This window comes from Urtica dioica, chromosome 5 (genome assembly GCF_054948205.1).
Source record: "Urtica dioica subsp. dioica isolate 48M chromosome 5, U.dioica_male_clone48M_v1_H2, whole genome shotgun sequence".
NCBI classification, from domain to species: domain Eukaryota; kingdom Viridiplantae; phylum Streptophyta; class Magnoliopsida; order Rosales; family Urticaceae; genus Urtica; species Urtica dioica.
The window spans coordinates 12,514,034-12,534,314 of NC_142760.1; the positions used below are offsets into that span (position 1 = coordinate 12,514,034).

The following is a 20,281-nucleotide window of genomic DNA, read 5'->3' on the forward strand; positions in this document are numbered from 1 at the left end:
TTTATGTGATTTTTGGTGCACCGAAGACGTAGTTATGGCTTTTGGGAGTCGCGGCGTTGATTCTTATATAGATAATGCGCGCTAATGCTTGCGGATGCGATCATACCAGCACTAATGCACCGGATCCCATCAGAACTCCAAAGTTAAGCGTGCTTGGGCAAGAGTAGTACTAGGGTGGGTGACCTCCTGGGAAGTCCTCGTGTTGCATCCCTCTTTTTTTGCGAATTATTTTTTTCGGAGGCCGAAACGATGGAATTTCACCAAAAATCGCTCCGAGTCTTGTTCAAATGCCCGTTTACGCTTACAATTCACCGGTGAAAGTCGAAATTCCGGACCGAGGGCAAAATTTACGATTTTACCCTTCCCCCGTTCACCTTGTCGGAATTTCGCCGATCACTCTTCCGAAACCGTCCCAACGCGAAGATTGCGAAAAGTTATTAGGAATTCATATATTTTATGTGATTTTTGGTGCACCGAAGACGTAGTTATGGCTTTTGGGAGTCGCGGCGTTGATTCTTATATAGATAATGCGCGCTAATGCTTGCGGATGCGACCATACCAGCACTAATGCACCGGATCCCATCAGAACTCCGAAGTTAAGCGTGCTTGGGCGAGAGTAGTACTAGGATGGGTGACCTCCTGGGAAGTCCTCGTGTTGCATCCCTCTTTTTTTGCGAATTATTTTTTTCGGAGGCCGAAATTATGGAATTTCACCAAAAATCGCTCCGAGCCTTGTTCAAATGCGCGTTTACGCATACAATTCACCGGTGAAAGTCGAAATTCCGGACCGAGGGCGAAATTTACGATTTTACCCTTCCCCCGTTCACCTTGTCGGAATTTCGCCGATCACTCTTCCGAAACCGTCCCAACGCGAAGATCGCGAAAAGTTATTAGGAATTCATATATTTTATGTGATTTTTGGTGCACCGAAGACGTAGTTATGGCTTATGGGAGTCGCGGCGTTGATTCTTATATAGATAATGCGCGCTAATGCTTGCGGATGCGATCATACCAGCACTAATGCACCGGATCCCATCAGAACTCCGAAGTTAAGCGTGCTTGGGCGAGAGTAGTACTAGGATGGGTGACCTCCTGGGAAGTCCTCGTGTTGCATCCCTCTTTTTTTGCGAATTATTTTTTTCGGAGGCCGAAACGATGGAATTTCACCAAAAATCGCTCCGAGTCTTGTTCAAATGCCCGTTTACGCTTACAATTCACCGGTGAAAGTCGAAATTCCGGACCGAGGGCGAAATTTACGATTTTACCCTTCCCCCGTTCACCTTGTCGGAATTTCGCCGATCACTCTTCCGAAACCGTCCCAACGCGAAGATCGCGAAAAGTTATTAGGAATTCATATATTTTATGTGATTTTTGGTGCACCGAAGACGTAGTTATGGCTTTTGGGAGTCGCGGCGTTGATTCTTATATAGATAATGCGCGCTAATGCATGCGGATGCGATCATACCAGCACTAATGCACCGGATCCCATCAGAACTCCGAAGTTAAGCGTGCTTGGGCGAGAGTAGTACTAGGATGGGTGACCTCCTGGGAAGTCCTCGTGTTGCAACCCTCTTTTTTTGCGAATTATTTTTTTCGGAGGCCGAAACGATGGAATTTCACCAAAAATCGCTCCGAGCCTTGTTCAAATGCTCGTTTACGCTTACAATTCACCGGTGAAAGTCGAAATTCCGGACCGAGGGCGAAATTTACGATTTTACCCTTCCCCCGTTCACCTTGTCGGAATTTCGCCGATCAGTCTTCCGAAACCGTCCCAACGCGAAGATCGCGAAAAGTTATTAGGAATTCATATATTTTATGTGATTTTTGGTGCACCGAAGACGTAGTTATGGCTTTTGGGAGTCGCGGCGTTGATTCTTATATAGATAATGCGCGCTAATGCTTGCGGATGCGATCATACCAGCACTAATGCACCGGATCCCATCAGAACTCCGAAGTTAAGCGTGCTTGGGCGAGAGTAGTACTAGGATGAGTGACCTCCTGGGAAGTCCTCGTGTTGCAACCCTCTTTTTTTGCGAATTATTTTTTTCGGAGGCCGAAACGATGGAATTTCACCAAAAATCACTCCGAGCCTTGTTCAAATGCTCGTTTACGCTTACAATTCACCGGTGAAAGTCGAAATTCCGGACCGAGGGCGAAATTTACGATTTTACCCTTCCCCCGTTCACCTTGTCGGAATTTCGCCGATCAGTCTTCCGAAACCGTCCCAACGCGAAGATCGCGAAAAGTTATTAGGAATTCATATATTTTATGTGATTTTTGGTGCACCGAAGACGTAGTTATGGCTTTTGGGAGTCGCGGCGTTGATTCTTATATAGATAATGCGCGCTAATGCTTGCGGATGCGACCATACCAGCACTAATGCACCGGATCCCATCAGAACTCCGAAGTTAAGCGTGCTTGGGCGAGAGTAGTACTAGGATGGGTGACCTCCTGGGAAGTCCTCGTGTTGCATCCCTCTTTTTTTGCGAATTATTTTTTTCGGAGGCCGAAATGATGGAATTTCACCAAAAATCGCTCCGAGCCTTGTTCAAATGCGCGTTTACGCATACAATTCACCGGTGAAAGTCGAAATTCCGGACCGAGGGCGAAATTTACGATTTTACCCTTCCCCCGTTCACCTTGTCGGAATTTCGCCGATCACTCTTTCGAAACCGTCCCAACGCGAAGATCGCGAAAAGTTATTAGGAATTCATATATTTTATGTGATTTTTGGTGCACCGAAGACGTAGTTATGGCTTTTGGGAGTCGCGGCGTTGATTCTTATATAGATAATGCGCGCTAATGCTTGCGGATGCGATCATACCAGCACTAATGCACCGGATCCCATCAGAACTCCAAAGTTAAGCGTGCTTGGGCAAGAGTAGTACTAGGGTGGGTGACCTCCTGGGAAGTCCTCGTGTTGCATCCCTCTTTTTTTGCGAATTATTTTTTTCGGAGGCCGAAACGATGGAATTTCACCAAAAATCGCTCCGAGTCTTGTTCAAATGCCCGTTTACGCTTACAATTCACCGGTGAAAGTCGAAATTCCGGACCGAGGGCAAAATTTACGATTTTACCCTTCCCCCGTTCACCTTGTCGGAATTTCGCCGATCACTCTTCCGAAACCGTCCCAACGCGAAGATCGCGAAAAGTTATTAGGAATTCATATATTTTATGTGATTTTTGGTGCACCGAAGACGTAGTTACGGCTTTTGGGAGTCGCGGCGTTGATTCTTATATAGATAATGCGCGCTAATGCTTGCGGATGAGATCATACCAGCACTAATGCACCAGATCCCATCAGAACTCCGAAGTTAAGCGTGCTTGGGCGAGAGTAGTACTAGGATGGGTGACCTCCTGGGAAGTCCTCGTGTTGCATCCCTCTTTTTTTGCGAATTATTTTTTTCGGAGGCCGAAACGATGGAATTTCACCAAAAATCGCTCCGAGTCTTGTTCAAATGCCCGTTTACGCTTACAATTCACCGGTGAAAGTCGAAATTCCGGACCGAGGGCGAAATTTACGATTTTACCCTTCCCCCGTTCACCTTGTCGGAATTTCGCCGATCACTCTTCCGAAACCGTCCCAACGCGAAGATCGCGAAAAGTTATTAGGAATTCATATATTTTATGTGATTTTTGGTGCACCGAAGACGTAGTTATGGCTTTTGGGAGTCGCGGCGTTGATTCTTATATAGATAATGCGCGCTAATGCTTGCGGATGCGATCATACCAGCACTAATGCACCGGATCCCATCAGAACTCCGAAGTTAAGCGTGCTTGGGCGAGAGTAGTACTAGGATGGGTGACCTCCTGGGAAGTCCTCGTGTTGCAACCCTCTTTTTTTGCGAATTATTTTTTTCGGAGGCCGAAACGATGGAATTTCACCAAAAATCGCTCCGAGCCTTGTTCAAATGCTCGTTTACGCTTACAATTCACCGGTGAAAGTCGAAATTCCGGACCGAGGGCGAAATTTACGATTTTACCCTTCCCCCGTTCACCTTGTCGGAATTTCGCCGATCAGTCTTCCGAAACCGTCCCAACGCGAAGATCGCGAAAAGTTATTAGGAATTCATATATTTTATGTGATTTTTGGTGCACCGAAGACGTAGTTATGGCTTTTGGGAGTCGCGGCGTTGATTTTTTTATAGATAATGCGCGCTAATGCTTGCGGATGCGATCATACCAGCACTAATGCACCGGATCCCATCAGAACTCCGAAGTTAAGCGTGCTTGGGCGAGAGTAGTACTAGGATGGGTGACCTCCGGGGAAGTACTCGTGTTGCATCCCTGTTTTTTTGCGAATTATTTTTTTCGGAGGCCGAAACGATGGAATTTCACCAAAAATCGCTCCGAGTCTTGTTCAAATGCCCGTTTACGCTTACAATTCACCGGTGAAAGTCGAAATTCCAGACCGAGGGCGAAATTTACGATTTTACCCTTCCCCCGTTCACCTTGTCGGAATTTCGCCGATCACTCTTCCGAAACCGCCCCATCGCGAAAAGTTATTAGGAATTCATATATTTTATGTGATTTTTGGTGCACCGAAGACGTAGTTATGGCTTTTGGGAGTCGCGGCGTTGATTGTTATATAGATAATGCGCGCTAAAGCTTGCGAATGCGATCATACCAGCACTAATGCACCGGATCCCATCAGAACTCCGAAGTTAAGCGTGCTTGGGCGAGAGGAGTACTAGGATGGGTGACCTCCTGGGAAGTCCTCGTGTTGCATCCCTCTTTTTTTGCGAATTATTTTTTTCGGAGGCCGAAACGATGGAATTTCACCAAAAATCGCTCCGAGCCTTGTTCAAATGCGCGTTTACGCATACAATTCACCGGTGAAAGTCGAAATTCCGGACCGAGGGCGAAATTTACGATTTTACCCTTCCCCCGTTCACCTTGTCGGAATTTCGCCGATCACTCTTTCGAAACCGTCCCAACGCGAAGATCGCGAAAAGTTATTAGGAATTCATATATTTTATGTGATTTTTGGTGCACCGAAGACGTAGTTATGGCTTTTGGGAGTCGCGGCGTTGATTCTTATATAGATAATGCGCTCTAATGCTTGCGGATGCGATCATACCAGCACTAATGCACCGGATCCCATCAGAACTCCGAAGTTAAGCGTGCTTGGGCGAGAGTAGTACTAGGATGGGTGACCTCCTGGGAAGTCCTCGTGTTGCATCCCTCTTTTTTTGCGAATTATTTTTTTCGGAGGCCGAAACGATGGAATTTCACCAAAAATCGCTCCGAGTCTTGTTCAAATGCCCGTTTACGCTTACAATTCACCGGTGAAAGTCGAAATTCCGGACCGAGGGCGAAATTTACGATTTTACCCTTCCCCCGTTCACCTTGTCGGAATTTCGCCGATCACTCTTCCGAAACCGTCCCAACGCGAAGATCGCGAAAAGTTATTAGGAATTCATATATTTTATGTGATTTTTGGTGCACCGAAGACGTAGTTATGGCTTTTGGGAGTCGCGGCGTTGATTCTTATATAGATAATGCGCGCTAATGCATGCGGATGCGATCATACCAGCACTAATGCACCGGATCCCATCAGAACTCCGAAGTTAAGCGTGCTTGGGCGAGAGTAGTACTAGGATGGGTGACCTCCTGGGAAGTCCTCGTGTTGCAACCCTCTTTTTTTGCGAATTATTTTTTTCGGAGGCCGAAACGATGGAATTTCACCAAAAATCGCTCCGAGCCTTGTTCAAATGCTCGTTTACGCTTACAATTCACCGGTGAAAGTCGAAATTCCGGACCGAGGGCGAAATTTACGATTTTACCCTTCCCCCGTTCACGTTGTCGGAATTTCGCCGATCAGTCTTCCGAAACCGTCCCAACGCGAAGATCGCGAAAAGTTATTAGGAATTCATATATTTTATGTGATTTTTGGTGCACCGAAGACGTAGTTATGGCTTTTGGGAGTCGCGGCGTTGATTTTTTTATAGATAATGCGCGCTAATGCTTGCGGATGCGATCATACCAGCACTAATGCACCGGATCCCATCAGAACTCCGAAGTTAAGCGTGCTTGGGCGAGAGTAGTACTAGGATGGGTGACCTCCGGGGAAGTACTCGTGTTGCATCCCTGTTTTTTTGCGAATTATTTTTTTCGGAGGCCGAAACGATGGAATTTCACCAAAAATCGCTCCGAGTCTTGTTCAAATGCCCGTTTACGCTTACAATTCACCGGTGAAAGTCGAAATTCCAGACCGAGGGCGAAATTTACGATTTTACCCTTCCCCCGTTCACCTTGTCGGAATTTCGCCGATCACTCTTCCGAAACCGCCCCATCGCGAAAAGTTATTAGGAATTCATATATTTTATGTGATTTTTGGTGCACCGAAGACGTAGTTATGGCTTTTGGGAGTCGCGGCGTTGATTGTTATATAGATAATGCGCGCTAAAGCTTGCGAATGCGATCATACCAGCACTAATGCACCGGATCCCATCAGAACTCCGAAGTTAAGCGTGCTTGGGCGAGAGTAGTACTAGGATGGGTGACCTCCTGGGAAGTCCTCGTGTTGCATCCCTCTTTTTTTGCGAATTATTTTTTTTCGGAGGCCGAAACAATGGAATTTCACCAAAAATCGCTCCGAGTCTTGTTCAAATGCCCGTTTACGCTTACAATTCACCGGTGAAAGTCGAAATTCCGGACCGAGGGCGAAATTTACGATTTTACCCTTCCCCCGTTCACCTTGTCGGAATTTCGCCGGTCACTCTTCCAAAACCGTCCCAACGCGAAGATCGCGAAAAGTTATTAGGAATTCATATATTTTATGTGATTTTTGGTGCACCGAAGACGTAGTTATGGCTTTTGGGAGTCGCGGCGTTGATTGTTATATTGATAATGCGCGCTAATGCTTGCGGATGCGATCATACCAGCACTAATGCACCGGATCCCATCAGAACTACGAAGTTAAGCGTGCTTGGGCGAGAGTAGTACTAGGATGGGTGACCTCCGGGGAAGTACTCGTGTTGCATCCCTGTTTTTTTGCGAATTATTTTTTTCGGAGGCCGAAACGATGGAATTTCACCAAAAATCGCTCCGAGTCTTGTTCAAATGCCCGTTTACGCTTACAATTCACCGGTGAAAGTCGAAATTCCGGACCGAGGGCGAAATTTACGATTTTACCCTTCCCCCGTTCACCTTGTCGGAATTTCGCCGATCACTCTTCCGAAACCGCCCCATCGCGAAAAGTTATTAGGAATTCATATATTTTATGTGATTTTTGGTGCACCGAAGACGTAGTTATGGCTTTTGGGAGTCGCGGCGTTGATTGTTATATAGATAATGAGCGCTAAAGCTTGCGAATGCGATCATACCAGCACTAATGCACCGGATCCCATCAGAACTCCGAAGTTAAGCGTGCTTGGGCGAGAGTAGTACTAGGATGGGTGACCTCCTGGGAAGTCCTCGTGTTGCATCCCTCTTTTTTTGCGAAATATTTTTTTTCGGAGGCCGAAACGATGGAATTTCACCAAAAATCGCTCCGAGTCTTGTTCAAATTCCCGTTTACGCTTACAATTCACCGGTGAAAGTCGAAATTCCGGACCGAGGGCGAAATTCACGATTTTACCCTTCCCCCGTTCACCTTGTCGGAATTTCGCCGGTCACTCTTCCGAAACCTTCCCAACGCGAAGATCACGAAAAGTTATTAGGAATTCATATATTTTATGTGATTTTTGGTGCACCGAAGACGTAGTTATGGCTTATGGGAGTCGCGGCGTTGATTGTTATATTGATAATGCGCGCTAATGCTTGCGGATGCGATCATACCAGCACTAATGCACCGGATCCCATCAGAACTCCGAAGTTAAGCGTGCTTGGGCGAGAGTAGTACTAGGATGGGTGACCTCCTGGGAAGTCCTCGTGTTGCATCCCTCTTTTTTTGCGAATTCTTTTTTTCGGAGGCCGAAACGATGGAATTTAACCAAAAATCGCTCCGAGTCTTGTTCAAATGCCCGTTTACGCTTACAATTCACCTGTGAAAGTCGAAATTCCGGACCGAGGGCGAAATTTAAGATTTTACCCTTCCCCCGTTCACCTTGTCGGAATTTCGCCGGTCACTCTTCCGAAACCGTCCCAACGCGAAGATCGCGAAAAGTTATTAGGAATTCATATATTTTATGTGATTTTTGGTGCACCGAAGACGTAGTTATGGATTTAGGGAGTCGCGGCGTTGATTGTTATATAGATAATGCGCATTAATGCTTGCGGATGCGATCATACCAGCACTAATGCACCGGATCCCATCAGAACTCCGAAGTTAAGCGTGCTTGGGCGAGAGTAGTACTAGGATGGGTGACCTCCTGGGAAGTCCTCGTGTTGCATCCCTCTTTTTTTGCGAATTATTTTTTTCCGAGGCCGAAACGATGGAATTTCACCAAAAATCGCTTCGAGTCTTGTTCAAATGCCCGTTTACGCTTACAATTCACCGGTGAAAGTCGAAATTCCAGACCGAGGGCGAAATTTACGATTTTACCCTTCCCCCGTTCACCTTGTCGGAATTTCGCCGGTCACTCTTCCGAAACCGTCCCAACGCGAAGATCGCGAAAAGTTATTAGGAATTCATATATTTTATGTGATTTTTGGTGCATCGAAGACGTAGTTATGGCTTTTGGGAGTCGCGGCGTTGATTGTTATATAGATAATGCGCGCTAATGCTTGCGAATGCGATCATACCAGCACTAATGCACCGGATCCCATCAGAACTCCGAAGTTAAGCGTGCTTGGGCGAGAGTAGTACTAGGATGGGTGACCTCCTGGGAAGTCCTCGTGTTGCATCCCTCTTTTTTTGCGAATTATTTTTTTCGGAGGCCGAAACGATGGAATTTCACCAAAAATCGCTCCGAGTCTTGTTCAAATGCCCGTTTACGCTTACAATTCACCGGTGAAAGTCGAAATTCCGGACCGAGGGCGAAATTTACGATTTTACCCTTCCCCCGTTCACCTTGTCGGAATTTCGCCGGTCACTCTTCCGAAACCGTCCCAACGCGAAGATCGCGAAAAGTTATTAGGAATTCATATATTTTATGTGATTTTTGGTGCACCGAAGACGTAGTTATGGCTTTAGGGAGTCGCGGCGTTGATTGTTATATAGATAATGCGCATTAATGCTTGCGGATGCGATCATACCAGCACTAATGCACCGGATCCCATCAGAACTCCGAAGTTAAGCGTGCTTGGGCGAGAGTAGTACTAGGATGGGTGACCTCCTGGGAAGTCCTCGTGTTGCATCCCTCTTTTTTTGCGAATTATTTTTTTCGGAGGCCGAAACGATGGAATTTCACCAAAAATTGCTCCGAGTCTTGTTCAAATGCCCGTTTACGCTTACAATTCACCGGTGAAAGTCGAAATTCCGGATCGAGGGTGAAATTTATGATTTTACCCTTCCCCCGTTCACCTTGTCGGAATTTCGCCGATCACTCTTCCGAAACCGTCCCAACGCGAAGATCGCGAAAAGTTATTAGGAATTCATATATTTTATGTGATTTTTGGTGCACCGAAGACGTAGTTATGGCTTTTGGGAGTCGCGGCGTTGATTGTTATATAGATAATGCGCGCTAATGCTTGCGAATGCGATCATACCAGCACTAATGCACCGGATCCCATCAGAACTCCGAAGTTAAGCGTGCTTGGGCGAGAGGAATACTAGGATGGGTGACCTCCTGGGAAGTCCTCGTGTTGCATCCCTCTTTTTTTGCGAATTATTTTTTTCGGAGGCCGAAACGATGGAATTTCACCAAAAATCGCTCCGAGTCTTGTTCAAATGCCCGTTTACGCTTACAATTCACCGGTTAAAGTCGAAATTCCAGACCGAGGGCGAAATTTACAATTTTACTCTTCCCCCGTTCACCTTGTCGGAATTTCGCCGGTCACTCTTCCGAAACCGTCCCAACGCGAAGATCGCGAAAAGTTATTAGGAATTCATATATTTTATGTGATTTTTGGTGCACCGAAGACGTAGTTATGGCTTATGGGAGTCGCGGCGTTGATTGTTATATAGATAATGCGCGCAAATACTTGCGGATGCGATCATACCAGCACTAGTGCACCGGATCCCATCAGAACTCCGAAGTTAAGCGTGCTTGGGCGAGAGTAGTACTAGGATGGGTGACCTCCTGGGAAGTCCTCGTGTTGCATCCCTCTTTTTTTGCGAATTATTTTTTTCGGAGGCCGAAACGATGGAATTTCACCAAAAATCGCTCCGAGTCTTGTTCAAATGCCCGTTTACGCTTACAATTCACCGGTGAAAGTAGAAATTCCGGATCGAGGGTGAAATTTACGATTTTACCCTTCCCCCGTTCACCTTGTCGGAATTTCGCCGATCACTCTTCCGAAACCGTCCCAACGCGAAGATCGCGAAAAGTTATTAGGAATTCATATATTTTATGTGATTTTTGGTGCACCGAAGACGTAGTTATGGCTTTTGGGAGTCGCGGCGTTGATTGTTATATAGATAATGCGCGCAAATACTTGCGGATGCGATCATACCAGCACTAATGCACCGGATCCCATCAGAACTCCGAAGTTAAGCGTGCTTGGACGAGAGTAGTACTAGGATGGGTGACCTCCTGGGAAGTCCTCGTGTTGCATCCCTCTTTTTTTGCGAATTCTTTTTTTCGGAGGCTGAAACGATGGAATTTCACCAAAAATCGCTCCGAGTCTTGTTCAAATGCCCGTTTACGCTTACAATTCACCGGTGAAAGTCGAAATTCCGGACCGAGGGCGAAATTTACGATTTTACCCTTCCCCCGTTCACCTTGTCGGAATTTCGCCGGTCACTCTTCCGAAACCGTCCCAACGCGAAGATCGCGAAAAGTTATTAGGAATTCATATATTTTATGTGATTTTTGGTGCACCGAAGACGTAGTTATGGCTTTTGGGAGTCGCGGCGTTGATTGTTATATAGATAATGCGCGCAAATACTTGCGGATGCGATCATACCAGCACTAGTGCACCGGATCCCATCAGAACTCCGAAGTTAAGCGTGCTTGGGCGAGAGGAATACTAGGATGGGTGACCTCCTGGGAAGTCCTCGTGTTGCATCCCTCTTTTTTTGCGAATTATTTTTTTTCGGAGGCCGAAACGATGGAATTTCACCAAAAATCGCTCCGAGTCTTGTTCAAATTCCCGTTTACGCTTACAATTCACCGGTGAAAGTCGAAATTCCGGACCGAGGGCGAAATTTACGATTTTACCCTTCCCCCGTTCACCTTGTCGGAATTTCGCCGGTCACTCTTCCGAAACCTTCCCAACGCGAAGATCACGAAAAGTTATTAGGAATTCATATATTTTATGTGATTTTTGGTGCACCGAAGACGTAGTTATGGCTTATGGGAGTCGCGGCGTTGATTGTTATATTGATAATGCGCGCTAATGCTTGCGGATGCGATCATACCAGCACTAATGCACCGGATCCCATCAGAACTCCGAAGTTAAGCGTGCTTGGGCGAGAGTAGTACTAGGATGGGTGACCTCCTGGGAAGTCCTCGTGTTGCATCCCTCTTTTTTTGCGAATTCTTTTTTTCGGAGGCCGAAACGATGGAATTTAACCAAAAATCGCTCCGAGTCTTGTTCAAATGCCCGTTTACGCTTACAATTCACCTGTGAAAGTCGAAATTCCGGACCGAGGGCGAAATTTAAGATTTTACCCTTCCCCCGTTCACCTTGTCGGAATTTCGCCGGTCACTCTTCCGAAACCGTCCCAACGCGAAGATCGCGAAAAGTTATTAGGAATTCATATATTTTATGTGATTTTTGGTGCACCGAAGACGTAGTTATGGATTTAGGGAGTCGCGGCGTTGATTGTTATATAGATAATGCGCATTAATGCTTGCGGATGCGATCATACCAGCACTAATGCACCGGATCCCATCAGAACTCCGAAGTTAAGCATGCTTGGGCGAGAGTAGTACTAGGATGGGTGACCTCCTGGGAAGTCCTCGTGTTGCATCCCTCTTTTTTTGCGAATTATTTTTTTCCGAGGCCGAAACGATGGAATTTCACCAAAAATCGCTTCGAGTCTTGTTCAAATGCCCGTTTACGCTTACAATTCACCGGTGAAAGTCGAAATTCCAGACCGAGGGCGAAATTTACGATTTTACCCTTCCCCCGTTCACCTTGTCGGAATTTCGCCGGTCACTCTTCCGAAACCGTCCCAACGCGAAGATCGCGAAAAGTTATTAGGAATTCATATATTTTATGTGATTTTTGGTGCATCGAAGACGTAGTTATGGCTTTTGGGAGTCGCGGCGTTGATTGTTATATAGATAATGCGCGCTAATGCTTGCGAATGCGATCATACCAGCACTAATGCACCGGATCCCATCAGAACTCCGAAGTTAAGCGTGCTTGGGCGAGAGTAGTACTAGGATGGGTGACCTCCTGGGAAGTCCTCGTGTTGCATCCCTCTTTTTTTGCGAATTATTTTTTTCGGAGGCCGAAACGATGGAATTTCACCAAAAATCGCTCCGAGTCTTGTTCAAATGCCCGTTTACGCTTACAATTCACCGGTGAAAGTCGAAATTCCGGACCGAGGGCGAAATTTACGATTTTACCCTTCCCCCGTTCACCTTGTCGGAATTTCGCCGGTCACTCTTCCGAAACCGTCCCAACGCGAAGATCGCGAAAAGTTATTAGGAATTCATATATTTTATGTGATTTTTGGTGCACCGAAGACGTAGTTATGGCTTTAGGGAGTCGCGGCGTTGATTGTTATATAGATAATGCGCATTAATGCTTGCGGATGCGATCATACCAGCACTAATGCACCGGATCCCATCAGAACTCCGAAGTTAAGCGTGCTTGGGCGAGAGTAGTACTAGGATGGGTGACCTCCTGGGAAGTCCTCGTGTTGCATCCCTCTTTTTTTGCGAATTATTTTTTTCGGAGGCCGAAACGATGGAATTTCACCAAAAATCGCTCCGAGTCTTGTTCAAATGCCCGTTTACGCTTACAATTCACCGGTGAAAGTCGAAATTCCGGATCGAGGGTGAAATTTATGATTTTACCCTTCCCCCGTTCACCTTGTCGGAATTTCGCCGATCACTCTTCCGAAACCGTCCCAACGCGAAGATCGCGAAAAGTTATTAGGAATTCATATATTTTATGTGATTTTTGGTGCACCGAAGACGTAGTTATGGCTTTTGGGAGTCGCGGCGTTGATTGTTATATAGATAATGCGCGCTAATGCTTGCGAATGCGATCATACCAGCACTAATGCACCGGATCCCATCAGAACTCCGAAGTTAAGCGTGCTTGGGCGAGAGGAATACTAGGATGGGTGACCTCCTGGGAAGTCCTCGTGTTGCATCCCTCTTTTTTTGCGAATTATTTTTTCGGAGGCCGAAACGATGGAATTTCACCAAAAATCGCTCCGAGTCTTGTTCAAATGCCCGTTTACGCTTACAATTCACCGGTGAAAGTCGAAATTCCAGACCGAGGGCGAAATTTACAATTTTACTCTTCCCCCGTTCACCTTGTCGGAATTTCGCCGGTCACTCTTCCGAAACCGTCCCAACGCGAAGATCGCGAAAAGTTATTAGGAATTCATATATTTTATGTGATTTTTGGTGCACCGAAGACGTAGTTATGGCTTTTGGGAGTCGCGGCGTTGATTGTTATATAGATAATGCGCGCAAATACTTGCGGATGCGATCATACCAGCACTAGTGCACCGGATCCCATCAGAACTCCGAAGTTAAGCGTGCTTGGGCGAGAGTAGTACTAGGATGGGTGACCTCCTGGGAAGTCCTCGTGTTGCATCCCTCTTTTTTTGCGAATTATTTTTTTCGGAGGCCGAAACGATGGAATTTCACCAAAAATCGCTCCGAGTCTTGTTCAAATGCCCGTTTACGCTTACAATTCACCGGTGAAAGTAGAAATTCCGGATCGAGGGTGAAATTTACGATTTTACCCTTCCCCCGTTCACCTTGTCGGAATTTCGCCGATCACTCTTCCGAAACCGTCCCAACGCGAAGATCGCGAAAAGTTATTAGGAATTCATATATTTTATGTGATTTTTGGTGCACCGAAGACGTAGTTATGGCTTTTGGGAGTCGCGGCGTTGATTGTTATATAGATAATGCGCGCAAATACTTGCGGATGCGATCATACCAGCACTAATGCACCGGATCCCATCAGAACTCCGAAGTTAAGCGTGCTTGGACGAGAGTAGTACTAGGATGGGTGACCTCCTGGGAAGTCCTCGTGTTGCATCCCTCTTTTTTTGCGAATTCTTTTTTTCGGAGGCTGAAACGATGGAATTTCACCAAAAATCGCTCCGAGTCTTGTTCAAATGCCCGTTTACGCTTACAATTCACCGGTGAAAGTCGAAATTCCGGACCGAGGGCGAAATTTACGATTTTACCCTTCCCCCGTTCACCTTGTCGGAATTTCGCCGGTCACTCTTCCGAAACCGTCCCAACGCGAAGATCGCGAAAAGTTATTAGGAATTCATATATTTTATGTGATTTTTGGTGCACCGAAGACGTAGTTATGGCTTTTGGGAGTCGCGGCGTTGATTGTTATATAGATAATACGCGCTAATGCTTGCGGATGCGATCATACCAGCACTAATGCACCGGATCCCATCAAAACTCCGAAGTTAAGCGTGCTTGGGCGAGAGTAGTACTAGGATGGGTGACCTCCTGTGAAGTCCTCGTGTTGCATCCCTCTTTTTTTGCGAATTATTTTTTTCGGAGGCCGAAACGATGGAATTTCACCAAAAATCGCTCCGAGTCTTGTTCAAATGCCCGTTTACGCTTACAATTCACCGGTGAAAGTAGAAATTCCGGATCGAGGGTGAAATTTACGATTTTACCCTTCCCCCGTTCACCTTGTCGGAATTTCGCCGATCACTCTTCCGAAACCGTCCCAACGCGAAGATCGCGAAAAGTTATTAGGAATTCATATATTTTATGTGATTTTTGGTGCACCGAAGACGTAGTTATGGCTTTTGGGAGTCGCGGCGTTGATTCTTATATAGATAATGCGCGCTAATGTTTGCGGATGCGATCATACCAGCACTAATGCACCGGATCCCATCAGAACTCCGAAGTTAAGCGTGCTTGGGCGAGAGTAGTACTAGGATGGGTGACCTCCTGGGAAGTCCTCGTGTTGCATCCCTCTTTTTTTGCGAATTCTTTTTTTCGGAGGCCGAAACGATGGAATTTCACAAAAAATCGCTCCGAGTCTTGTTCAAATGCCCGTTTACGCTTACAATTCACCGGTGAAAGTCGAAATTCCGGACCGAGGGCGAAATTTACGATTTTACCCTTCCCCCGTTCACCTTGTCGGAATTTCGCCGGTCACTCTTCCGAAACCGTCCCAACGCGAAGATCGCGAAAAGTTATTAGGAATTCATATATTTTATGTGATTTTTGGTGCACCGAAGACGTAGTTATGGCTTTTGGGAGTCGCGGCGTTGATTCTTATATAGATAATGCGCGCTAATGCTTGCGGATGCGATCATACCAGCACTAATGCACCGGATCCCATCAGAACTCCGAAGTTAAGCGTGCTTGGGCGAGAGTAGTACTAGGATGGGTGACCTCCTGGGAAGTCCTCGTGTTGCATCCCTCTTTTTTTGCGAATTCTTTTTTTCGGAGGCCGAAACGATGGAATTTCACCAAAAATCGCACCGAGTCTTGTTCAAATGCCCGTTTACGCTTAAAATTCACCGGTGAAAGTCGAAATTCCGGACCGAGGGCAAAATTTACGATTTTACCCTTCCCCCGTTCACCTTGTCGGAATTTCGCCGGTCACTCTTCCAAAACCGTCCCAACGCGAAGATCGCGAAAAGTTATTAGGAATTCATATATTTTATGTGATTTTTGGTGCACCGAAGACGTAGTTATGGCTTTTGGGAGTCGCGGCGTTGATTCTTATATAGATAATGCGCGCTAATGCTTGCGGATGCGATCATACCAGCACTAATGCACCGGATCCCATCAGAACTCCGAAGTTAAGCGTGCTTGGGCGAGAGTAGTACTAGGATGGGTGACCTCCTGGGAAGTCCTCGTGTTGCATCCCTCTTTTTTTACGAATTCTTTTTTTTGGAGGCCGAAACGATGGAATTTCACCAAAAATCGCTCCGAGTCTTGTTCAAATGCCCGTTTACGCTTACAATTCACCGGTGAAAGTCGAAATTCCGGACCGAGGGCGAAATTTACGATTTTACCCTTCCCCCGTTCACCTTGTCGCAATTTCGCTGATCACTCTTCCGAAACCGTCCCAACGCGAAGATCGCGAAAAGTTAAGAGGAATTCATATATTTTATGTGATTTTTGGTGCACCGAAGACGTAGTTATGGCTTTTGGGAGTCGCGGCGTTGATTCTTATATAGATAATGCGCGCTAATGCTTGCGGATGCGATCATACCAGCACTAATGTACCGGATCCCATCAGAACTCCGAAGTTAAGCGTGCTTGGGCGAGAGTAGTACTAGGATGGGTGACCTCCTGGGAAGTCCTCGTGTTGCATCCCTCTTTTTTTCGGAGGCCGAAACGATAGTATTTCACCAAAAATCGCTCCGAGTCTTATTCAAATGCCCGTTTACGCTTACAATTCACCGGTGAAAGTCGAAATTCCGGACCGAGGGCGAAATTTACGATTTTACCCTTCCCCCGTTCACTTTGTCGGAATTTCGCCGGTCACTCTTCCGAAACCGTCCCAACGCGAAGATCGCGAAAAGTTATTAGGAATTCATATATTTTATGTGATTTTTGGTGCACCGAAGACGTAGTTATGGCTTTTGGGAGTCGCGGCGTTGATTCTTATATAGATAATGCGCGCTAATGCTTGCGGATGCGATCATACCAGCACTAATGCACCGGATCCCATCAGAACTCCGAAGTTAAGCGTGCTTGGGCGAGAGTAGTACTAGGATGGGTGACCTCCTGGGAAGTCCTCGTGTTGCATCCTTCTTTTTTTGCGAATTATTTTTTTCGGAGGCCGAAACGATGGAATTTCACCAAAAATCGCTCCGAGTCTTGTCCAAATGCCCGTTTACGCTTACAATTCACCGGTGAAAGTCGAAATTCCAGACCGAGAGCGAAATTTACGATTTTACCCTTCCCCCGTTCACCTTGTCGGAATTTCGCCGGTCACTCTTCCGAAACCGTCCCAACGCGAAGATCGCGAAAAGTTATTAGGAATTCATATATTTTATGTGATTTTTGGTGCACCGAAGACGTAGTTATGGCTTTTGGGAGTCGCGGCGTTGATTGTTATATAGATAATGCGCGCAAATACTTGCGGATGCGATCATACCAGCACTAGTGCACCGGATCCCATCAGAACTCCGAAGTTAAGCGTGCTTGGGCGAGAGTAGTACTAGGATGGGTGACCTCCTGGGAAGTCCTCGTGTTGCATCCCTCTTTTTTTGCGAATTATTTTTTTCGGAGGCCGAAACGATGGAATTTCACCAAAAATCGCTCCGAGTCTTGTTCAAATGCCCGTTTACGCTTACAATTCACCGGTGAATGTCGAAATTCCGGACCGAGGGCGAAATTTACGATTTTACCCTTCCCCCGTTCACCTTTTCGGAATTTCGCCGGTCACTCTTCCGAAACCGTCCCAACGCGAAGATCGCGAAAAGTTATTAGGAATTCATATATTTTATGTGATTTTTGGTGCACCGAAGACGTAGTTATGGCTTTAGGGAGTCGCGGCGTTGATTGTTATATAGATAATGCGCACTAATGCTTGTGGATGCGATCATACCAGCACTAATGCACCGGATCCCATCAGAACTCCGAAGTTAAGCGTGCTTGGGCGAGAGTAGTACTAGGATGGGTGACCTCTTGGGAAGTCCTCGTGTTGCATCCCTCTTTTTTTGCGAATTCTTTTTTTCGGAGGCCGAAACGATGGAATTTCACCAAAAATCGCTCCGAGTCTTGTTCAAATGCCCGTTTACGCTTACAATTCACCGGTGAAAGTCGAAATTCCGGACCGAGGGCGAAATTTACGATTTTACCCTTCCCCCGTTCACCTTGTCGGAATTTCGCCGGTCACTCTTCCGAAACCGTCCCAACGCGAAGATCGCGAAAATTTATTAGGAATTCATATATTTTATGTGATTTTTGGTGCACCGAAGACGTAGTTATGGCTTTTGGGAGTCGCGGCGTTGATTCTTATATAGATAATGCGCGCTAATGCTTGCGGATGCGATCATACTAGCACTAATGCACCGGATCCCATCAGAACTCCGAAGTTAAGCGTGCTTGGGCGAGAGTAGTACTAGGATGGGTGACCTCCTGGGAAGTCCTCGTGTTGCATCCCTCTTTTTTTGCGAATTCTTTTTTTCGGAGGCCGAAACGATGGAATTTCACCAAAAATCGCTCCGAGTCTTGTTCAAATGCCCGTTTACGCTTACAATTCACCGGTGAAAGTCGAAATTCCGGACCGAGGGCGAAATTTACGATTTTACCCTTCCCCCGTTCACCTTGTCGGAATTTCGCCGGTCACTCTTCCGAAACCGTCCCAACGCGAAGATCGCGAAAAGTTATTAGGAATTCATATATTTTACGTGATTTTTGGTGCACCGAAGACGTAGTTATGGCTTTTGGGAGTCGCGGCGTTGATTGTTATATAGATAATGCGCGCAAATACTTGCGGATGCGATCATACCAGCACTAGTGCACCGGATCCCATCAGAACTCCGAAGTTAAGCGTGCTTGGGCGAGAGTAGTACTAGGATGGGTGACCTCCTGGGAAGTCCTCGTGTTGCATCCCTCTTTTTTTGCGAATTCTTTTTTTCGGAGGCCGAAACGATGGAATTTCACCAAAAATCGCTCCGAGTCTTGTTCAAATGCCCGTTTACGCTTACAATTCACCGGTGAAAGTCGAAATTCCGGACCGAGGGCGAAATTTACGATTTTACCCTTCCCCCGTTCACCTTGTCGGAATTTCGCCGGTCACTCTTCCGAAACCGTCCCAACGCGAAGATCGCGAAAAGTTATTAGGAATTCATATATTTTATGTGATTTTTGGTGCACCGAAGACGTAGTTATGGCTTTTGGGAGTCGCGGCGTTGATTCTTATATAGATAATGCGCGCTAATGCTTGCGGATGCGATCATACTAGCACTAATGCACCGGATCCCATCAGAACTCCGAAGTTAAGCGTGCTTGGGCGAGAGTAGTACTAGGATGGGTGACCTCCTGGGAAGTCCTCGTGTTGCATCCCTCTTTTTTTGCGAATTCTTTTTTTCGGAGGCCGAAACGATGGAATTTCACCAAAAATCGCTCCGAGTCTTGTTCAAATGCCCGTTTACGCTTACAATTCACCGGTGAAAGTCGAAATTCCGGACCGAGGGCGAAATTTACGATTTTACCCTTCCCCCGTTCACCTTGTCGGAATTTCGCCGGTCACTCTTCCGAAACCATCCCAACGCGAAGATCGCGAAAAGTTATTAGGAATTCATATATTTTACGTGATTTTTGGTGCACCGAAGACGTAGTTATGGCTTTTGGGAGTCGCGGCGTTGATTGTTATATAGATAATGCGCGCAAATACTTGCGGATGCGATCATACCAGCACTAGTGCACCGGATCCCATCAGAACTCCGAAGTTAAGCGTGCTTGGGCGAGAGTAGTACTAGGATGGGTGACCTCCTGGGAAGTCCTCGTGTTGCATCCCTCTTTTTTTGCGAATTATTTTTTTCGGAGGCCGAAACGATGGAATTTCACCAAAAATCGCTCCGAGTCTTGTTCAAATGCCCGTTTACGCTTATAATTCACCGGTGAAAGTCGAAATTCCGGACCGAGGGCAAAATTTACGATTTTACCCTTCCCCCGTTCACCTTGTCGGAATTTCGCCGATCACTCTTCCGAAACCGTCCCAACGCGAAGATCGCGAAAAGTTATTAGGAATTCATATATTTTATGTGATTTTTGGTGCACCGAAGACGTAGTTATGACTTTTGGGAGTCGCGGCGTTGATTCTTATATAGATAATGCGCGCTAATGCTTGCGGATGCGATCATACCAGCACTAATGCACCAGATCCCATCAGAACTCCGAAGTTAAGCGTGCTTGGGCGAGAGTAGTACTAGGATGGGTGACCTCCTGGGAAGTCCTCGTGTTGCATCCCTCTTATTTTGCGAATTATTTTTTTCGGAGGCCGAAACGATGGAATTTCACCAAAAATCGCTCCGAGTCTTGTTCAAATGCCCGTTTACGCTTACAATTCACCGGTGAAAGTTGAAATTCCGGACCGAGGGCGAAATTTACGATTTTACCCTTCCCCCGTTCACCTTGTCGGAATTTCG

General features: G+C 46.5%; 45 non-coding genes across 45 annotated transcripts; all 45 read left to right on the forward strand.

Annotated features, from left to right (window-relative positions):
• Nucleotides 1-92: 92 nt before the first annotated feature.
• LOC149397034 (5S ribosomal RNA) lies at nt 93-211 on the forward strand. Its single transcript, XR_016298877.1, has one exon. It is a non-coding gene; the product is annotated as a 5S ribosomal RNA (ribosomal RNA).
• A 334-nt stretch (nt 212-545) lies between these two features.
• On the forward strand, nt 546-664 carry LOC149397035 (5S ribosomal RNA). The gene has a single exon (XR_016297838.1). It is a non-coding gene; the product is annotated as a 5S ribosomal RNA (ribosomal RNA).
• A 334-nt stretch (nt 665-998) lies between these two features.
• LOC149397036 (5S ribosomal RNA) lies at nt 999-1,117 on the forward strand. The gene has a single exon (XR_016297374.1). It is a non-coding gene; the product is annotated as a 5S ribosomal RNA (ribosomal RNA).
• Nucleotides 1,118-1,451: 334 nt separating this feature from the next.
• Nucleotides 1,452-1,570, forward strand: LOC149397037 (5S ribosomal RNA). Its single transcript, XR_016297952.1, has one exon. It is a non-coding gene; the product is annotated as a 5S ribosomal RNA (ribosomal RNA).
• A 334-nt stretch (nt 1,571-1,904) lies between these two features.
• LOC149397038 (5S ribosomal RNA) lies at nt 1,905-2,023 on the forward strand. Its single transcript, XR_016298889.1, has one exon. It is a non-coding gene; the product is annotated as a 5S ribosomal RNA (ribosomal RNA).
• Nucleotides 2,024-2,357: 334 nt separating this feature from the next.
• Nucleotides 2,358-2,476, forward strand: LOC149397039 (5S ribosomal RNA). The gene has a single exon (XR_016297950.1). It is a non-coding gene; the product is annotated as a 5S ribosomal RNA (ribosomal RNA).
• A 334-nt stretch (nt 2,477-2,810) lies between these two features.
• On the forward strand, nt 2,811-2,929 carry LOC149397040 (5S ribosomal RNA). The gene has a single exon (XR_016298878.1). It is a non-coding gene; the product is annotated as a 5S ribosomal RNA (ribosomal RNA).
• A 334-nt stretch (nt 2,930-3,263) lies between these two features.
• On the forward strand, nt 3,264-3,382 carry LOC149397041 (5S ribosomal RNA). The gene has a single exon (XR_016299007.1). It is a non-coding gene; the product is annotated as a 5S ribosomal RNA (ribosomal RNA).
• A 334-nt stretch (nt 3,383-3,716) lies between these two features.
• On the forward strand, nt 3,717-3,835 carry LOC149397042 (5S ribosomal RNA). Its single transcript, XR_016297953.1, has one exon. It is a non-coding gene; the product is annotated as a 5S ribosomal RNA (ribosomal RNA).
• Nucleotides 3,836-4,169: 334 nt separating this feature from the next.
• LOC149397043 (5S ribosomal RNA) lies at nt 4,170-4,288 on the forward strand. The gene has a single exon (XR_016298198.1). It is a non-coding gene; the product is annotated as a 5S ribosomal RNA (ribosomal RNA).
• Nucleotides 4,289-4,613: 325 nt separating this feature from the next.
• Nucleotides 4,614-4,732, forward strand: LOC149397044 (5S ribosomal RNA). Its single transcript, XR_016298414.1, has one exon. It is a non-coding gene; the product is annotated as a 5S ribosomal RNA (ribosomal RNA).
• A 334-nt stretch (nt 4,733-5,066) lies between these two features.
• On the forward strand, nt 5,067-5,185 carry LOC149397045 (5S ribosomal RNA). The gene has a single exon (XR_016297376.1). It is a non-coding gene; the product is annotated as a 5S ribosomal RNA (ribosomal RNA).
• Nucleotides 5,186-5,519: 334 nt separating this feature from the next.
• On the forward strand, nt 5,520-5,638 carry LOC149397046 (5S ribosomal RNA). The gene has a single exon (XR_016297954.1). It is a non-coding gene; the product is annotated as a 5S ribosomal RNA (ribosomal RNA).
• A 334-nt stretch (nt 5,639-5,972) lies between these two features.
• LOC149397047 (5S ribosomal RNA) lies at nt 5,973-6,091 on the forward strand. Its single transcript, XR_016298199.1, has one exon. It is a non-coding gene; the product is annotated as a 5S ribosomal RNA (ribosomal RNA).
• A 325-nt stretch (nt 6,092-6,416) lies between these two features.
• On the forward strand, nt 6,417-6,535 carry LOC149397048 (5S ribosomal RNA). Its single transcript, XR_016297935.1, has one exon. It is a non-coding gene; the product is annotated as a 5S ribosomal RNA (ribosomal RNA).
• A 335-nt stretch (nt 6,536-6,870) lies between these two features.
• LOC149397049 (5S ribosomal RNA) lies at nt 6,871-6,989 on the forward strand. Its single transcript, XR_016299005.1, has one exon. It is a non-coding gene; the product is annotated as a 5S ribosomal RNA (ribosomal RNA).
• A 325-nt stretch (nt 6,990-7,314) lies between these two features.
• LOC149397050 (5S ribosomal RNA) lies at nt 7,315-7,433 on the forward strand. The gene has a single exon (XR_016297936.1). It is a non-coding gene; the product is annotated as a 5S ribosomal RNA (ribosomal RNA).
• Nucleotides 7,434-7,768: 335 nt separating this feature from the next.
• Nucleotides 7,769-7,887, forward strand: LOC149397051 (5S ribosomal RNA). The gene has a single exon (XR_016297377.1). It is a non-coding gene; the product is annotated as a 5S ribosomal RNA (ribosomal RNA).
• A 334-nt stretch (nt 7,888-8,221) lies between these two features.
• Nucleotides 8,222-8,340, forward strand: LOC149397052 (5S ribosomal RNA). The gene has a single exon (XR_016297378.1). It is a non-coding gene; the product is annotated as a 5S ribosomal RNA (ribosomal RNA).
• Nucleotides 8,341-8,674: 334 nt separating this feature from the next.
• LOC149397053 (5S ribosomal RNA) lies at nt 8,675-8,793 on the forward strand. Its single transcript, XR_016297937.1, has one exon. It is a non-coding gene; the product is annotated as a 5S ribosomal RNA (ribosomal RNA).
• A 334-nt stretch (nt 8,794-9,127) lies between these two features.
• Nucleotides 9,128-9,246, forward strand: LOC149397054 (5S ribosomal RNA). The gene has a single exon (XR_016297379.1). It is a non-coding gene; the product is annotated as a 5S ribosomal RNA (ribosomal RNA).
• A 334-nt stretch (nt 9,247-9,580) lies between these two features.
• On the forward strand, nt 9,581-9,699 carry LOC149397055 (5S ribosomal RNA). The gene has a single exon (XR_016298949.1). It is a non-coding gene; the product is annotated as a 5S ribosomal RNA (ribosomal RNA).
• A 334-nt stretch (nt 9,700-10,033) lies between these two features.
• Nucleotides 10,034-10,152, forward strand: LOC149397056 (5S ribosomal RNA). The gene has a single exon (XR_016297777.1). It is a non-coding gene; the product is annotated as a 5S ribosomal RNA (ribosomal RNA).
• A 334-nt stretch (nt 10,153-10,486) lies between these two features.
• LOC149397057 (5S ribosomal RNA) lies at nt 10,487-10,605 on the forward strand. Its single transcript, XR_016297825.1, has one exon. It is a non-coding gene; the product is annotated as a 5S ribosomal RNA (ribosomal RNA).
• Nucleotides 10,606-10,939: 334 nt separating this feature from the next.
• On the forward strand, nt 10,940-11,058 carry LOC149397058 (5S ribosomal RNA). Its single transcript, XR_016298902.1, has one exon. It is a non-coding gene; the product is annotated as a 5S ribosomal RNA (ribosomal RNA).
• A 335-nt stretch (nt 11,059-11,393) lies between these two features.
• Nucleotides 11,394-11,512, forward strand: LOC149397059 (5S ribosomal RNA). Its single transcript, XR_016297381.1, has one exon. It is a non-coding gene; the product is annotated as a 5S ribosomal RNA (ribosomal RNA).
• Nucleotides 11,513-11,846: 334 nt separating this feature from the next.
• On the forward strand, nt 11,847-11,965 carry LOC149397060 (5S ribosomal RNA). The gene has a single exon (XR_016298190.1). It is a non-coding gene; the product is annotated as a 5S ribosomal RNA (ribosomal RNA).
• A 334-nt stretch (nt 11,966-12,299) lies between these two features.
• On the forward strand, nt 12,300-12,418 carry LOC149397061 (5S ribosomal RNA). The gene has a single exon (XR_016297938.1). It is a non-coding gene; the product is annotated as a 5S ribosomal RNA (ribosomal RNA).
• A 334-nt stretch (nt 12,419-12,752) lies between these two features.
• Nucleotides 12,753-12,871, forward strand: LOC149397062 (5S ribosomal RNA). Its single transcript, XR_016297383.1, has one exon. It is a non-coding gene; the product is annotated as a 5S ribosomal RNA (ribosomal RNA).
• A 334-nt stretch (nt 12,872-13,205) lies between these two features.
• Nucleotides 13,206-13,324, forward strand: LOC149397063 (5S ribosomal RNA). Its single transcript, XR_016298950.1, has one exon. It is a non-coding gene; the product is annotated as a 5S ribosomal RNA (ribosomal RNA).
• A 333-nt stretch (nt 13,325-13,657) lies between these two features.
• On the forward strand, nt 13,658-13,776 carry LOC149397064 (5S ribosomal RNA). Its single transcript, XR_016297778.1, has one exon. It is a non-coding gene; the product is annotated as a 5S ribosomal RNA (ribosomal RNA).
• Nucleotides 13,777-14,110: 334 nt separating this feature from the next.
• Nucleotides 14,111-14,229, forward strand: LOC149397065 (5S ribosomal RNA). Its single transcript, XR_016297826.1, has one exon. It is a non-coding gene; the product is annotated as a 5S ribosomal RNA (ribosomal RNA).
• A 334-nt stretch (nt 14,230-14,563) lies between these two features.
• LOC149397066 (5S ribosomal RNA) lies at nt 14,564-14,682 on the forward strand. The gene has a single exon (XR_016298866.1). It is a non-coding gene; the product is annotated as a 5S ribosomal RNA (ribosomal RNA).
• Nucleotides 14,683-15,016: 334 nt separating this feature from the next.
• LOC149397067 (5S ribosomal RNA) lies at nt 15,017-15,135 on the forward strand. Its single transcript, XR_016297384.1, has one exon. It is a non-coding gene; the product is annotated as a 5S ribosomal RNA (ribosomal RNA).
• A 334-nt stretch (nt 15,136-15,469) lies between these two features.
• Nucleotides 15,470-15,588, forward strand: LOC149397068 (5S ribosomal RNA). Its single transcript, XR_016297385.1, has one exon. It is a non-coding gene; the product is annotated as a 5S ribosomal RNA (ribosomal RNA).
• A 334-nt stretch (nt 15,589-15,922) lies between these two features.
• Nucleotides 15,923-16,041, forward strand: LOC149397069 (5S ribosomal RNA). The gene has a single exon (XR_016297386.1). It is a non-coding gene; the product is annotated as a 5S ribosomal RNA (ribosomal RNA).
• Nucleotides 16,042-16,375: 334 nt separating this feature from the next.
• LOC149397070 (5S ribosomal RNA) lies at nt 16,376-16,494 on the forward strand. The gene has a single exon (XR_016297827.1). It is a non-coding gene; the product is annotated as a 5S ribosomal RNA (ribosomal RNA).
• Nucleotides 16,495-16,813: 319 nt separating this feature from the next.
• LOC149397071 (5S ribosomal RNA) lies at nt 16,814-16,932 on the forward strand. The gene has a single exon (XR_016297463.1). It is a non-coding gene; the product is annotated as a 5S ribosomal RNA (ribosomal RNA).
• A 334-nt stretch (nt 16,933-17,266) lies between these two features.
• On the forward strand, nt 17,267-17,385 carry LOC149397072 (5S ribosomal RNA). The gene has a single exon (XR_016297780.1). It is a non-coding gene; the product is annotated as a 5S ribosomal RNA (ribosomal RNA).
• A 334-nt stretch (nt 17,386-17,719) lies between these two features.
• LOC149397073 (5S ribosomal RNA) lies at nt 17,720-17,838 on the forward strand. The gene has a single exon (XR_016297615.1). It is a non-coding gene; the product is annotated as a 5S ribosomal RNA (ribosomal RNA).
• A 334-nt stretch (nt 17,839-18,172) lies between these two features.
• On the forward strand, nt 18,173-18,291 carry LOC149397074 (5S ribosomal RNA). The gene has a single exon (XR_016297883.1). It is a non-coding gene; the product is annotated as a 5S ribosomal RNA (ribosomal RNA).
• Nucleotides 18,292-18,625: 334 nt separating this feature from the next.
• LOC149397075 (5S ribosomal RNA) lies at nt 18,626-18,744 on the forward strand. The gene has a single exon (XR_016297781.1). It is a non-coding gene; the product is annotated as a 5S ribosomal RNA (ribosomal RNA).
• Nucleotides 18,745-19,078: 334 nt separating this feature from the next.
• Nucleotides 19,079-19,197, forward strand: LOC149397076 (5S ribosomal RNA). The gene has a single exon (XR_016297884.1). It is a non-coding gene; the product is annotated as a 5S ribosomal RNA (ribosomal RNA).
• A 334-nt stretch (nt 19,198-19,531) lies between these two features.
• LOC149397077 (5S ribosomal RNA) lies at nt 19,532-19,650 on the forward strand. Its single transcript, XR_016297782.1, has one exon. It is a non-coding gene; the product is annotated as a 5S ribosomal RNA (ribosomal RNA).
• Nucleotides 19,651-19,984: 334 nt separating this feature from the next.
• On the forward strand, nt 19,985-20,103 carry LOC149397078 (5S ribosomal RNA). Its single transcript, XR_016298225.1, has one exon. It is a non-coding gene; the product is annotated as a 5S ribosomal RNA (ribosomal RNA).
• The last annotated feature ends 178 nt before the right edge of the window (nt 20,104-20,281 follow it).